This window comes from Triturus cristatus, chromosome 1_1, assembly GCF_964204655.1.
Source record: "Triturus cristatus chromosome 1_1, aTriCri1.1, whole genome shotgun sequence".
In the NCBI taxonomy this organism is placed as follows: domain Eukaryota; kingdom Metazoa; phylum Chordata; class Amphibia; order Caudata; family Salamandridae; genus Triturus; species Triturus cristatus.
Window position 1 is genome coordinate 642504027 of NC_140579.1, and position 13219 is coordinate 642517245.

Genomic DNA, 13219 nt, shown 5'->3' on the forward strand with positions numbered 1-13219 from the left:
GGGTTTAGGGTAGTGCAGTGGTGTTTGTGTAGTCCAGGGGGTTGTGCTAGGGTATATTAAGGGTTTAGGGTAGTGCTGTGATGTTTGGGTAGTGTAGGGAGTCGTGCTGGTGGTAGTGTAAAAGGGCTTAGGGTAGTGCAGTGGTGCTTATTTAGTGTAGGGTGTAGTGCTGAGGGTTGTGTTTTAGGGTTGAGGGTAGTGCAGTGGTGTTTGTGTAGTGTAGGGGGTAGTGTTTTAGGGTTTAGTGTAGTGCAGTGGTGTTTGTGTAGTCTAAGGGGTTGTGCTGGGGGTAGATTTAGGGCTTAGGATAGTGCAGTGGTGTTTCGGTAGTGTAGGGAGTCGTGCTGGTGGTAGTATTTTAGGGTTTGGCGTAGTGCAGTTATGTTTGGGTAGTGTAGGGGTTCATGATCGAGGTAGTGATTTAGGGTTTAGGGTAGTGCATTGGTGTTTGGGTAGTGTAGGGGGTCGTGCTGGGGCAGTGTTTTAGGGTTTAGAGTAGTGCAGTGGTGTTTGGGTAGTGTAGGGGTTCATGCTCGGGGTAGTGTTTTAGGATTTAGGGTAGTGCAGTGGTGTTTGGGTAGTATAGGGGGTCGTGCTGGGGCAGTGTTTTAGGGTTTAGGGTAGTGCATTGGTGTTTGGGTAGTGTAGGGGTCATGTTGTTGGTAGTGTTTTAGGGTTTAGGGTAGTGCAGTGGTGTTTGTGTAGTGTAGGGGTTTGTGCTAGGGGTAGTGTTTTAGGGTTTAGGGCAGTGCATTGGTGTTTGGGTAGTGTAGGGGGTCATACTGGGGTAGTGTTTTGGGTTTAGCGTAGTGCAGTTGTGTTTGGGTAGTGAAAGGGGGTTGTGCTGAGGGTAGTGTTTTAGGGTTTAGTGTAGTACAGTGGTGTTTGTGTCGTGTAGGGGGTCATGCTTGGGGTAGTGTTTTAGGGCTTAGGATAGTTCAGTGGTGTTTGTGTAGTGTAGGGGTTAATGCTGAGGGTAGATTTAGGGTTTAGGGTAGTGCAGTGGTGTTTGTGTAGTGTAGGGGGTCGTGCTGGGGGTAGTGTTTTAGGGTTTAGGGTAGTGCAGTGGTGTTTGTATAGTGTAGGGGGTCATGCTGGGGGTAGTGTTTTAGGGTTTAGGGTAGTGCAGTGGTGTTTGTGTAGTCTAGGGGGTTGTACTGGGGGTAGATTTAGGGTTTAGGGTAGTGCAGTGGTGTTTGTGTAGTGTAGGTGGTCATGCTGGGGTAGTGTTTTAGGGTTTAGGGTAGTGCAGTTGTGTTTGGGTAGTGTAGGGGTACTGCTGAGGGTAGTGGTTTAGTGTTTAGGATAGTGATGTGGTGTTTGTGTAATCTAGGGGGTCATGCTGGGGGTAGTGTTTTAGGGTTTAGGGTAGCGTAGTGGTGTTTGTGTTGTGAGGGGGTCATGCTGGGGGTTGTGTTTTAGAGTTTGGGGTAGTGCAGTATTGTTTGTTTAGTGTAGGGAGTCATGCTAGGGGTAGTGTTTTAGGGTTTACGGTAGTGCAGTGGTTTTTGGGTTGTGTAGGGGTTCATGATGGGGGTAGTGTTTTAGTGTAGTGCAGTGGTGTTTGTGTGGAGTAGGGGGCATGTTTTAGGGTTGAAGGTAGTGCATTGGTGTTTGGGTAGTGTAGGGGGTCGTGCTGGGGCAGTGTTTTAGGGTTTAGAGTAGTGCAGTGGTGTTTGGGTAGTGTAGGGGTTCATGCTCGGGGTAGTGTTTTAGGATTTAGGGCAGTGCATTGGTGTTTGGGTAGTATAGGGGGTCGTGCTGGGGTAGTGTTTTGGGTTTAGCGTAGTGCAGTTGTGTTTGGGTAGTGAAAGGGGGTTGTGCTGAGGGTAGTGTTTTAGGGTTTAGTGTAGTACAGTGGTGTTTGTGTCGTGTAGGGGGTCATGCTTGGGGTAGTGTTTTAGGGCTTAGGATAGTTCAGTGGTGTTTGTGTAGTGTAGGGGTTAATGCTGAGGGTAGATTTAGGGTTTAGGGTAGTGCAGTGGTGTTTGTGTAGTGTAGGGGGTCGTGCTGGGGGTAGTGTTTTAGGGTTTAGGGTAGTGCAGTGGTGTTTGTATAGTGTAGGGGGTCATGCTGGGGGTAGTGTTTTAGGGTTTAGGGTAGTGCAGTGGTGTTTGTGTAGTCTAGGGGGTTGTGCTGGGGGTAGATTTAGGGTTTAGGGTAGTGCAGTGGTGTTTGTGTAGTGTAGGTGGTCATGCTGGGGTAGTGTTTTAGGGTTTAGGGTAGTGCAGTTGTGTTTGGGTAGTGTAGGGGTACTGCTGAGGGTAGTGGTTTAGTGTTTAGGATAGTGATGTGGTGTTTGTGTAATCTAGGGGGTCATGCTGGGGGTAGTGTTTTAGGGTTTAGGGTAGCGTAGTGGTGTTTGTGTTGTGAGGGGGTCATGCTGGGGGTTGTGTTTTAGAGTTTGGGGTAGTGCAGTATTGTTTGTTTAGTGTAGGGAGTCATGCTAGGGGTAGTGTTTTAGGGTTTACGGTAGTGCAGTGGTTTTTGGGTTGTGTAGGGGTTCATGATGGGGGTAGTGTTTTAGTGTAGTGCAGTGGTGTTTGTGTGGAGTAGGGGGCATGTTTTAGGGTTGAAGGTAGTGCATTGGTGTTTGGGTAGTGTAGGGGGTCGTGCTGGGGCAGTGTTTTAGGGTTTAGAGTAGTGCAGTGGTGTTTGGGTAGTGTAGGGGTTCATGCGCGCGGTAGTGTTTTAGGATTTAGGGCAGTGCATTGGTGTTTGGGTAGTATAGGGGGTCGGGCTGGGGTAGTGTTTTGGGTTTAGCGTAGTGCAGTTGTGTTTGGGTAGTGAAAGGGGGTTGTGCTGAGGGTAGTGTTTTAGGGTTTAGTGTTGTACAGTGGTGTTTGTGTCGTGTAGGGGGTCATGCTTGGGGTAGTGTTTTAGGGCTTAGGATAGTTCAGTGGTGTTTGTGTAGTGTAGGGGTTAATGCTGAGGGTAGATTTAGGGTTTAGGGTAGTGCAGTGGTGTTTGTGTAGTGTAGGGGGTCGTGCTGGGGGTAGTGTTTTAGGGTTTAGGGTAGTGCAGTGGTGTTTGTATAGTGTAGGGGGTCATGCTGGGGGTAGTGTTTTAGGGTTTAGGGTAGTGCAGTGGTGTTTGTGTAGTCTAGGGGGTTGTGCTGGGGGTAGATTTAGGGTTTAGGGTAGTGCAGTGGTGTTTGTGTAGTGTAGGTGGTCATGCTGGGGTAGTGTTTTAGGGTTTAGGGTAGTGCAGTTGTGTTTGGGTAGTGTAGGGGTACTGCTGAGGGTAGTGGTTTAGTGTTTAGGATAGTGATGTGGTGTTTGTGTAATCTAGGGGGTCATGCTGGGGGTAGTGTTTTAGGGTTTAGGGTAGCGTAGTGGTGTTTGTGTTGTGAGGGGGTCATGCTGGGGGTTGTGTTTTAGAGTTTGGGGTAGTGCAGTATTGTTTGTTTAGTGTAGGGAGTCATGCTAGGGGTAGTGTTTTAGGGTTTACGGTAGTGCAGTGGTTTTTGGGTTGTGAAGGGGTTTATGATGGGGGTAGTGTTTTAGTGTAGGGCAGTGGTGTTTGTGTGGAGTAGGGTGCATGTTTTAGGGTTGAAGGTAGTGCAGTGCTGTTTGGGTAGTGTAGGGGGTCGTGCTGGGTGTAGTGTTTAAGGTTTAGCGTAGATCATTTGTGATTGGGTAGTGAAGGGGGTCATGCTGGAGACAGTGTTTTCGGGTTTAGGGTAGTACAGTGGTGTTTGTGTAGTGTAGGGGGTCATGCTTGGGGTATTAATTTAGGGTTTAAGGTAGTGCATTGGTGTTTGCGTAGTGTAGGGTGTCATGTTAGGGTTAGATTTAGGGTTTAGGGTAGTGCAGTGGTGTTTGTGTAGTGAAGGGGGTCGTGCTGGGGGTAGGGTTTTAGGGTTTAGGGTAGTGCAGTGGTGTTTGTGTAGTCCAGGGGTTGTGCTAGGGTAGATTAAGGGTTTAGGGTAGTGCTGTGGTGTTTGGGTAGTGTAGGGAGTCGTGCTGGTAGTAGTGCTTTAGGGTTTTGGGTAGTGCAGTAATGTTTGGGTAGTGTAGGGTGTCGTGCTGGGGTAGTGTTTTAGGGTTTAGGGCAGTGCAGTGGTGTTTGTGTAGTGTATGGGGTAGTGTTTTAGGGTATAGGGTAGTGCAGTGGTGTTTGGATAGTGTAGGGAGTCATGCTGGTGGTAGTGTATTAGGGCTTAGGGTAGTGCAGTTATGTTTGGGTAGTGTAGTGTGTTGTGCTGGGGTAGTGTTTTAGGGTTTAGGGTAGTGCAGTGGTGCTTGTTTAGTGTAGGGTGTAGTGCTGAGGGTTATGTTTTAGGGTTGAGGGAAGTGCAGTGGTGTTTGTGTAGTGTAGGGGGTAGTGTTTTAGGGCTTAGTGTAGTGCAGTGGTGTTTGGGTAGTGTAGGGCGTAGTGCTGGGGGTAGTGTTTTAGGGTTGAGGGTAGTTAAGTGGTGCTTGTGTAGTGTAGGGTGTAGTGTATTGGGTAGTGTTTTAGGGTTTAGTGTAGTGCAGTGGTGTTTGAGTAGTCTAAGGGGTTGTGCTGGGGGTAGATTTAGGGCTTAGGATAGTGCAGTGGTGTTTCGGTAGTGTAGGGAGTCGTGCTGGTGGTAGTATTTTAGGGTTTGGCGTAGTGCAGTTATGTTTGGATAGTGTAGGGGTTCATGATCGAGGTAGTGTTTTAGGGTTTAGGGTAGTGCATTGGTGTTTGGGTAGTGTAGGGGGTCGTGCTGGGGCAGTGTTTTAGGGTTTAGAGTAGTGCAGTGGTGTTTGGATAGTGTAGGGGTTCATGCTCGGGGTAGTGTTTTAGGGTTTAGGGTAGTGCAGTGGTGTTTGGGTAGTATAGGGGGTCGTGCTGGGGCAGTGTTTTAGGGTTTAGGGTAGTGCATTGGTGTTTGGGTAGTGTAGGGGTCATGCTGTTGGTAGTGTTTTAGGGTTTAGGGTAGTGCAGTGGTGTTTGTGTAGTGTAGGGGTTTGTGCTAGGGGTAGTGTTTTAGGGTTTAGGGCAGTGCATTGGTGTTTGGGTAGTGTAGGGGGTCATACAGGGGTAGTGTTTTGGGTTTAGCGTAGTGCAGTTGTGTTTGGGTAGTGAAAGGGGGTTGTGCTGAGGGTAGTGTTTTAGGGTTTAGTGTAGTACAGTGGTGTTTGTGTAGTGTAGGGGTTCATGCTGGGGGTAGATTTAGGGTTTAGGGTAGTGCAGTGGTGTTTGCGTAGTGTAGGGGGTCGTGCTGGCGGGTAGTGTTTTAGGGTTTAGGGTAGTGCAGTGGTGTTTGGGTAGTGTAGGGTTCGTGCTGGGGGTAGTGTTTTGGGGTTTAGCGTAGTGCAGTTATGTTTGGGTTGTGTAGGGTGTCGTGCTGGGGGTAGTGTTTTAGGGTAGTGCATTGGTGCTTGTGTAGTGAAGGGGATAGTACTGGGGTAGATTTAGGGTTGTGGGTAGTGCAGTGGTGTTTGTGTAGAGTAGGGGCGTGTTTTAGGGTTTATGATAGTGCAGTGGTGTTTGGGTAGTTAGTGTAGGGGGTCGTGCTGGGGGCAGTATTTAAGGGTTCAGCGTAGTGCAGTGGTGTTTGTGTAGAGTAGGGGGCGTGTTTTAGGGTTGAAGGTAGTGCAGTGGTGTTTGGGTAGTGTAGGGGGTCATGCTGGGTGTAATGTTTAAGGGTTTAGCGTAGATCATTTGTGATTGGGTAGTGAAGGGGGTCATGCTGAAGACAGTGTTTTCGGGTTTAGGGTAGTACAGTGGTGTTTGTGTAGGGTAGGGGGTCATGCTTGGGGTAGTATTTTAGGGTTTAGGGTAATGCAGTGGTGTTTGCGTAGTGTAGGGGGTCGTGCTGGGGGTAGGGTTTTAGGGTTTAGGGTAGTGCAGAGGTGTTTGTGTAGTCTAGGGGGTTGTGCTGGGGGTAGATTTAAGATTTAGGGTAGTGCAGTGGTGTTTGTGTAGTGTAAGGGGTCGTGCTGGGGGTAGTGTTTTAGGGTTTAGGGTAGTGCAGTGGTGTTTGGGTAGTGTAGGGGGTCGTGCTGGGGGTAGTGTTTTGGGGTTTAGCGTAGTGCAGTTATGTTTGGGTTGTGTAGGGTGTCGTGCCGGGGGTAGTGTTTTAGGGTAGTGCAGTGGTGCTTGTGTAGTGAAGGGGACAGTACTGGGGTAGATTTAGGGTTGTCGGTAGTGCAGTGGCGTTTGTGTAGTGTAGGGGGTAGTGTTTTAGGGTTTAAGGTAGTGCAGTGGTTTTTGGGTTGTTTTTGGGTGGTTTTGGGTTGTTCATGATGGGGGTAGTGTTTTAGTGTAGTGCAGTGGTGTTTGTGTAGAGTAGCGGGCGTGTTTTAGGGTTTACGGTAGTGCAGTGGTTTTTGGGTTGTGTAGGGGTTCACGATGGGGGTAGTGTTTTAGTGTAGTGCAGTGGTGTTTGTGTAGAGTAGGGGGCATGTTTTAGGGTTGAAGGTAGTGCAGTGCTGTTTGGGTAGTGTAGGGGGTCGTGCTGGGTGTAGTGTTTAAGGGTTTAGCGTAGATCATTTGTGATTGGATAGTGAAGGGGGTCATGCTGGAGACAGTGTTTTCGGGTCTAGGGTAGTACAGTGGGGTAGTACAGTGGTGTTTGTGTAGTGTAGGGGGTCATGCTTGGGGTAGTAATTTAGGGTTTAGGGTAGTGCATTGGTGTTTGCGTAGTGTAGGGTGTCATGTTAGGGTTAGATTTAGGGTTTAGGGTAGTGCAGTGGTGTTTGTGTAGTGAAGGGGGTCGTGCTGGGGGTAGGGTTTTAGGGTTTAGGGTAGTGCAGTGGTGTTTGTGTAGTCCAGGGGGTTGTGCTAGGGTAGATTAAGGGTTTAGGGTAGTGCTGTGGTGTTTGGGTAGTGTAAGGAGTCGTGCTGGTAGTAGTGCTTTAGGGTTTAGGGTAGTGCAGTAATGTTTGGGTAGTGTAGTGTGTTGTGCTGGGGTAGTGTTTTAGGGTTTAGGGTAGTGCAGTGGTGCTTGTTTAGTGTAGGGTGTAGTGCTGAGGGTTATGTTTTAGGGTTGAGGGTAGTGCAGTGGTGTTTGTGTAGTGTAGGGGGTAGTGTTTTAGGGTTTAGTGTAGTGCAGTGGTGTTTGGGTAGTGTAGGGCGTAGTGCTGGGGGTAGTGTTTTAGGGTTGAGGGTAGTTAAGTGGTGCTTGTGTAGTGTAGGGTGCAGTGTATTGGGTAGTGTTTTAGGGTTTAGTGTAGTGCAGTGGTGTTTGAGTAGTCTAAGGGGTTGTGCTGGGGGTAGATTTAGGGCTTAGGATAGTGCAGTGGTGTTTCGGTAGTGTAGGGAGTCGTGCTGGTGGTAGTATTTTAGGGTTTGGCGTAGTGCAGTTATGTTTGGATAGTGTAGGGGTTCATGATCGAGGTAGTGTTTTAGGGTTTAGGGTAGTGCATTGGTGTTTGGGTAGTGTAGGGGGTCGTGCTGGGGCAGTGTTTTAGGGTTTAGAGTAGTGCAGTGGTGTTTGGGTAGTGTAGGGGTTCATGCTCGGGGTAGTGTTTTAGGGTTTAGGGTACGGCAGTGGTGTTTGGGTAGTATAGGGGGTCAAGCTGGGGCAGTGTTTTAGGGTTTAGGGTAGTGCATTGGTGTTTGGGTAGTGTAGGGGTCATGCTGTTGGTAGTGTTTTAGGGTTTAGGGTAGTGCAGTGGTGTTTGTGTAGTGTAGGGGTTTGTGCTAGGGGTAGTGTTTTAGGGTTTAGGGCAGTGCATTGGTGTTTGTGTAGTGTAGGGGGTCATACTGGGGTAGTGTTTTGGGTTTAGCGTAGTGCAGTTGTATATGGGTAGTGAAAGGGGGTTGTGCTGAGGGTAGTGTTTTAGGGTTTAGTGTAGTACAGTGGTGTTTGTGTAGTGTAGGGGTTCATGCTGAGGGTAGATTTAGGGTTTAGGGTAGTGCAGTGGTGTTTGTGTAGTGTAGGGGGTCGTTCTGGGGGTAGTGTTTTAGGGTTTAGGGTGGTGCAGTGGTGTTTGGGTAGTGTAGGGGGTCATGCTGGGGGTAGTGTTTTTGGGTTTAGCGTAGTGCAGTTGTGTTTGGGTAGTGTAGGGGGTCATGCTGGGGGTAGTGTTTTAGGGTTTAGGGTAGTGCAGTGGTGTTTGTGTAGTCTAGGGGGTTGTGCTGGGGGTAGATTTAGGGTTTAGGGTAGTGCAGTGGTGTTTGCGTATTGTAGGGGGTCGTGCTGGCGGGTAGTGTTTTAGGGTTTAGCGTAGTGCAGTTATGTTTGGGTTGTGTAGGGTGTCGTGCTGGGGGTAGTGTTTTAGGGTAGTGCAGTGGTGCTTGTGTAGTGAAGGGGATAGTATTGGGGTAGATTTAGGGTTGTGGGTAGTGCAGTGGTGTTTGTGTAGAGTAGGGGCGTGTTTTAGTGTTTATGGTAGTGCAGTGGTGTTTGGGTAGTTAGTGTAGGGGTCGTGCTGGGGGTAGTATTTAAGGGTTCAGCGTAGTGCAGTGGTGTTTGTGTAGAGTAGGGGGCGTGTTTTAGGGTTGAAGGTAGTGCAGTGGTGTTTGGGTAGTGTAGGGGGTCATGCTGGGTGTAGTGTTTAAGGGTTTACCGTAGATCATTTGTGATTGGGTAGTGAAGGGGGTCATGCTGGAGACAGTGTTTTCGGGTTTAGGGTAGTACAGTGGTGTTTGTGTAGTGTAGGGGGTCATGCTTGGGGTAGTATTTTAGGGTTTAGGGTAGTGCAGTGGTGTTTGCGTAGTGTAGGGGGTCGTGCTGGGGGTAGGGTTTTAGGGTTTAGGGTAGTGCAGTGGTGTTTGTGTAGTCTAGGGGGTTGTGCTGGGGGTAGATTTAAGATTTAGGGTAGTGCAGTGGTGTTGTGTAGTGTAGGGGGTCGTGCTGGGGGTAGTGTTTTAGGGTTTAGGGTAGTGCAGTGGTGTTTGGGTAGTGTAGGGGGTCGTGCTGGGGGTAGTGTTTTGGGGTTTAGCGTAGTGCAGTTATGTTTGGGTTGTGTAGGGTGTCGTGCTGGGGGTAGTGTTTTAGGGTAGTGCAGTGGTACTTGTGTAGTGAAGGGGATAGTACTGGGGTAGATTTAGGGTTGTGGGTAGTGCAGTGGCGTTTGTGTAGTGTAAGGGGTAGTGTTTTAGGGTTTAAGGTAGTGCAGTGGTTTTTGGGTTGTTTTTGGGTGGTTTTGGGTTGTTCATGATGGGGGTAGTGTTTTAGTGTAGTGCAGTGGTGTTTGTGTAGAGTAGCGGGCGTGTTTTAGGGTTTATGGTAGTGCAGTGGTGTTTGGGTAGTGTAGGGGGTCGTGCTGGGTGTAGTGTTTAAGGGTTTAGCATAGTTCATTTGTGATTGGGTAGTGAAGGGGGTCATGCTGGAGACAGTGTTTTCGGGTTTAGGGTAGTACAGTGGTGTTTGTGTAGTGTAGGGGGTCATGCTTGGGGTTGTATTTTAGGGTTTAGGGTAGTGCAGTGGTGTTTGCGTAGTGTAGGGGGTCGTGCTGGGGGTAGGGTTAGATGGTTTAGGGTAGTGCAGTGGTGTTTGCATAGTGTAGGGGGTCGTGCTGGGGGTAGGGTTTTAGGGTTTAGGGTGGTGCAGTGGTGTTTGGGTAGTGTAGGGGTCGTGCTGGGGGTAGTGTTTTTGGGTTGAGCGTAGTGCAGTTGTGTTTGGGTAGTGTAGGGGGTCATTCTGGGGGTAGTGTTTTAGGGTTTAGGGTGGTACAGTGGTGTTTGTGTAGTCTAGGGGGTTGTGATGGGGTAGATTTAAGGTTTAGGGTAGTGCAGTGGTGTTTGTGTAGTGTAGAGGGTCGTGCTGGGGGTAGTGTTTTAGGGTTTAGGGTAGTGCAGTGGTGTTTGGGTAGTGTAGGGGGTCGTGCTGGGGGTAGTGTTTTGGGGTTTAGCGTAGTGCAGTTATGTTTGGGTTGTGTAGGGTGTCGTTCTGGGGGTAGTGTTTTAGGGTAGTGCAGTGGTGCTTGTGTAGTGAAGGGGATAGTACTGGGGTAGATTTAGGGTTGTGGGTAGTGCAGTGGTGTTTGTGTAGTGTAGGGGGTAGTGTTTTAGGGTTTAAGGTAGTGCAGTGGTTTTTGGGTTGTTTAGGGGTTCATGATGGGGGTAGTGTTTTAGTGTAGTGCAGTGGTGTTTGTGTAGAGTAGCGGGCGTGTTTTAGGGTTTATGGTAGTGCAGTGGTGTTTGGGTAGTGTAGGGGGTCGTGCTGGGGGTAGTGTTTAAGGGTTCAGCATAGTACAGTGGTGTTTGTGTAGAGTAGGGGGAGTGTTTTAGGGTTGAAGGTAGTGCAGAGGTGTTTGGGTAGTATAGGGGGTCGTGCTGGGTGTAGTGTTTAAGGGTTTAGCATAGATCATTTGTGATTGGGTAGTAAAGGGGGTCATGCTGGAGACAGTGTTTTCGGGTTTAGGGTAGTACAGTGGTGTTTGTGTAGTGTAGGGGGTCATGCTTGGGGTAGTATTTTAGGGTTTAGGGTAGTGCAGTGGTGTTTGCGTAATGTAGGGGGTCGTGCTGGGGGTAGGGTTTTAGGGTTTAGGGTAGTGCAGTGGTGTTTGTGTAGTCCAGGGGGTTGTGCTGGGGTAGATTAAGGGCAGTGCTGTGGTGTTTGGGTAGTGTAAGGAGTCATGCTGGTGGAAGTGTAACAGGGTTTAGGGTAGTGCAGTTATGTTTGGGTAGTGTAGTGTGTCGTGCTGGGGGTAGTGTTTTAGGGTTTAGGGTAGTGCAGTGGTGCTTTTGTAGTGTAGGGTGTAGTGCTGAGGGTTGTGTTTTAGGGTTGAGGGTAGTGCAATGGTGTTTGTGTGGTGTAGGGGTAGTGTTTTAGGGTTTAGTGTAGTGCAGTGGTGTTTGGGTAGTGTAGGGCGTAGTGCTGGGGGTAGTTTTTTAGGGTTGAGGGTAGTGCAGTGGTGTTTGTGTCGTGCTGGGGGTAGTGTTTTGGGGTTTAGGGTAGTTCAGTGGTTCTTGTGTAGTGTAGGGTGTAGTGTATGGGGGAGTGTTTTAGGGTTTAGTATAGTGCAGTGGTGTTTCGGTAGTGTAGGGAGTCGTGCTGGTGGTAGTATTTTAGGGTTTGGCGTAGTGCAGTTATGTTTGGGTAGTGTAGGGGTTCATGCTCGAGGTAATGTTTTAGGGTTTAGGGTAGTGCATTGGTGTTTGGGTAGTGTAGGGGGTCGTGCTGGGGCAGTGTTTTAGGGTTTAGGGTAGTGCATTGGTGTTTGGGTAGTGTAGGGGACATGCTGTTGGTAGTGTTTTAGGGTTTAGGGTAGTGCAGTGGTGTTTGTGTAGTGTAGCGGTTTGTGCTAGGGGTAGTGTTTTAGGGTTTAGGGCAGTGCATTGGTGTTTGGGTAGTGTAGGGCGTCGTACTGGGGGTAGTGTTTTGGGTTTAGCGTAGTGCAGTTGTGTTTACGTAGTGAAAGGGGGTTGTGCTGAGGGCAGTGTTTTAGGGTTTAGTGTAGTACAGTGGTGTTTGTGTAGTGTAGGGGGTCATGCTTGGGGTAGTGTTTTAGGGCTAAGGATAGTGCAGTGGTGTTTGTGTAGTGTAGGGGCTCATGCTGGGGGTAGATTTAGGGTTTAGGGTAGTGCAGTGGTGATTGTGTAGTGTAGGGGGTCGTGCTGGGGGTAGTGTTTTAGGGTTTAGGGTAGTGCAGTGGTGTTTGGGTAGTGTAGGGGCTCGTGCTGGGGGTAGTGTTTTTGGGTTGAGCGTAGTGCAGTTGTGTTTGGGTAGTGTAGGGGGTCATGCTGGGGGTAGTGTTTTAGGGTTTAGCGTAGTGCAGTGGTGTTTGTGTAGTTTAGGGGGTTGTGCTGGGAGTAGATTTAGGGTTTAGGGTAGTGCAGTGGTGTTTGTGTAGTGTAGGGGGTCGTGCTGGGGGTAGTGTTTTAGGGTTTAGGGTAGTGCAGTGGTGCTTGTGTAGTGAAGGGGATAGTACTGGGGGTATATTTAGGGTTGTGGGTAGTGCAGTGGTGTTTGTGTAGTGTAGGGGGGTAGTGTTTTAGGGTTTAGGGTAGTGCAGTGGGTTTTGGGTTGTGTAGGGGTTCATGATGGGGGTAGTGTTTTAGTGTAGTGCAGTAGTGTTTGTGTAGAGTAGGGGGAGTGTTTTAGGGTTTATGGTAGTGCAGTGGTGTTTGAGTAGTGTAGGGGGTCAGGCTGGGGGTAGTGTTTAAGGGTTTAGCGTAGTGCAGTGGTGTTTGTGTAGAGTAGGGGGCGTGTTTTAGGGTTGAAGGTAGTGCAGTGGTGTTTGGGTAGTGTAGTGGGTCGTGCTGGGTGTAGTGTTTAAGGGTTTAGCGTAGATCATTTGTGATTGGGTAGTGAAGGGGGTCATGCTGGAGATAGTGTTTTCGGGTTTAGGGTAGTACAGTGGTGTTTGTGTAGTGTAGGGGGTCATGCTTGGGGTAGTATTTAAGGGTTTAGGGTAGTGCAGTGGTGTTTGCGTAGTGTAGGGTGTCATGGTGGGGTTAGATTTAGGGTTTAGGGTAGTGCAGTGGTGTTTGTATAGTGAAGGGGGTCGTGCTGGGGGTAGGGGTTTAGGGTTTAGGGTAGTGCAGTGGTGTTTGTGTAGTATAGAGGATTGTGCAAGGGGGTTGTGTTTTAGGGTTGAGCGTAGTGCAGTGGTGTTTGTGTAGTGTAGGGGTAGTGTTTTAGGGTTTAGTGTAGTGCAGTTTTGTTTGGGTAGTGTAGGGCGTAGTGCTGGGGGTTGTGTTTTAGAGTTTATGGTAGTGCAGTGATATTTGGGTAGTGTATGGGGTAGTGTTTTAGGGTATAGGGTAGTGCAGTGGTGTTTGGGTAGTGTAGGGAGTCATGCTGGTGGTAGCGTAATAGGGTTTAGGGTAGTGCCGTTATGTTTGGGTAGTGTAGTGTGTCGTGCTGGGGGTAGTGTTTTAGGGGTTAGGGTAGTGCAGTGGTGCTTGTGTAGTGTAGGGTGTAGTGCTGAGGGTTGTGTTTTAGGGTTGAGCGTAGTGCAGTGGTGTTTGGGTATTGTAGGGCGTAGTGCTGGGGGTAGTGTTTTAGGGTTGAGGGTATAACAGTGCTGTTTGTGTCGTGCTGGGGGTAGTGTTTTGGGGTTTAGGGTAGTTAAGTGATGCTTGTGTAGTGTAGGGTGTAGTGTATGGGGTAGTGTTTTAGGGTTTAGTGTAGTGCAGTGGTGTTTGTGTAGTCCAGGGGGTTGTGCTGGGGTAGATTAAGGGTTTAGGGTAGTGCTGTGGTGTTTGGGTAGTGTAGGGAGTCGTGCTGGTGGTAGTGCTTTAGGGTTTTGGGTAGTGCAGTAATGTTTGTGAAGTGTAGGGTGTCATGCTGGGGGTAGTCTTTTAGGGTTTAGGGCAGTGCAGTGGTGCTTGTGTAGTATAGAGGGTTGTG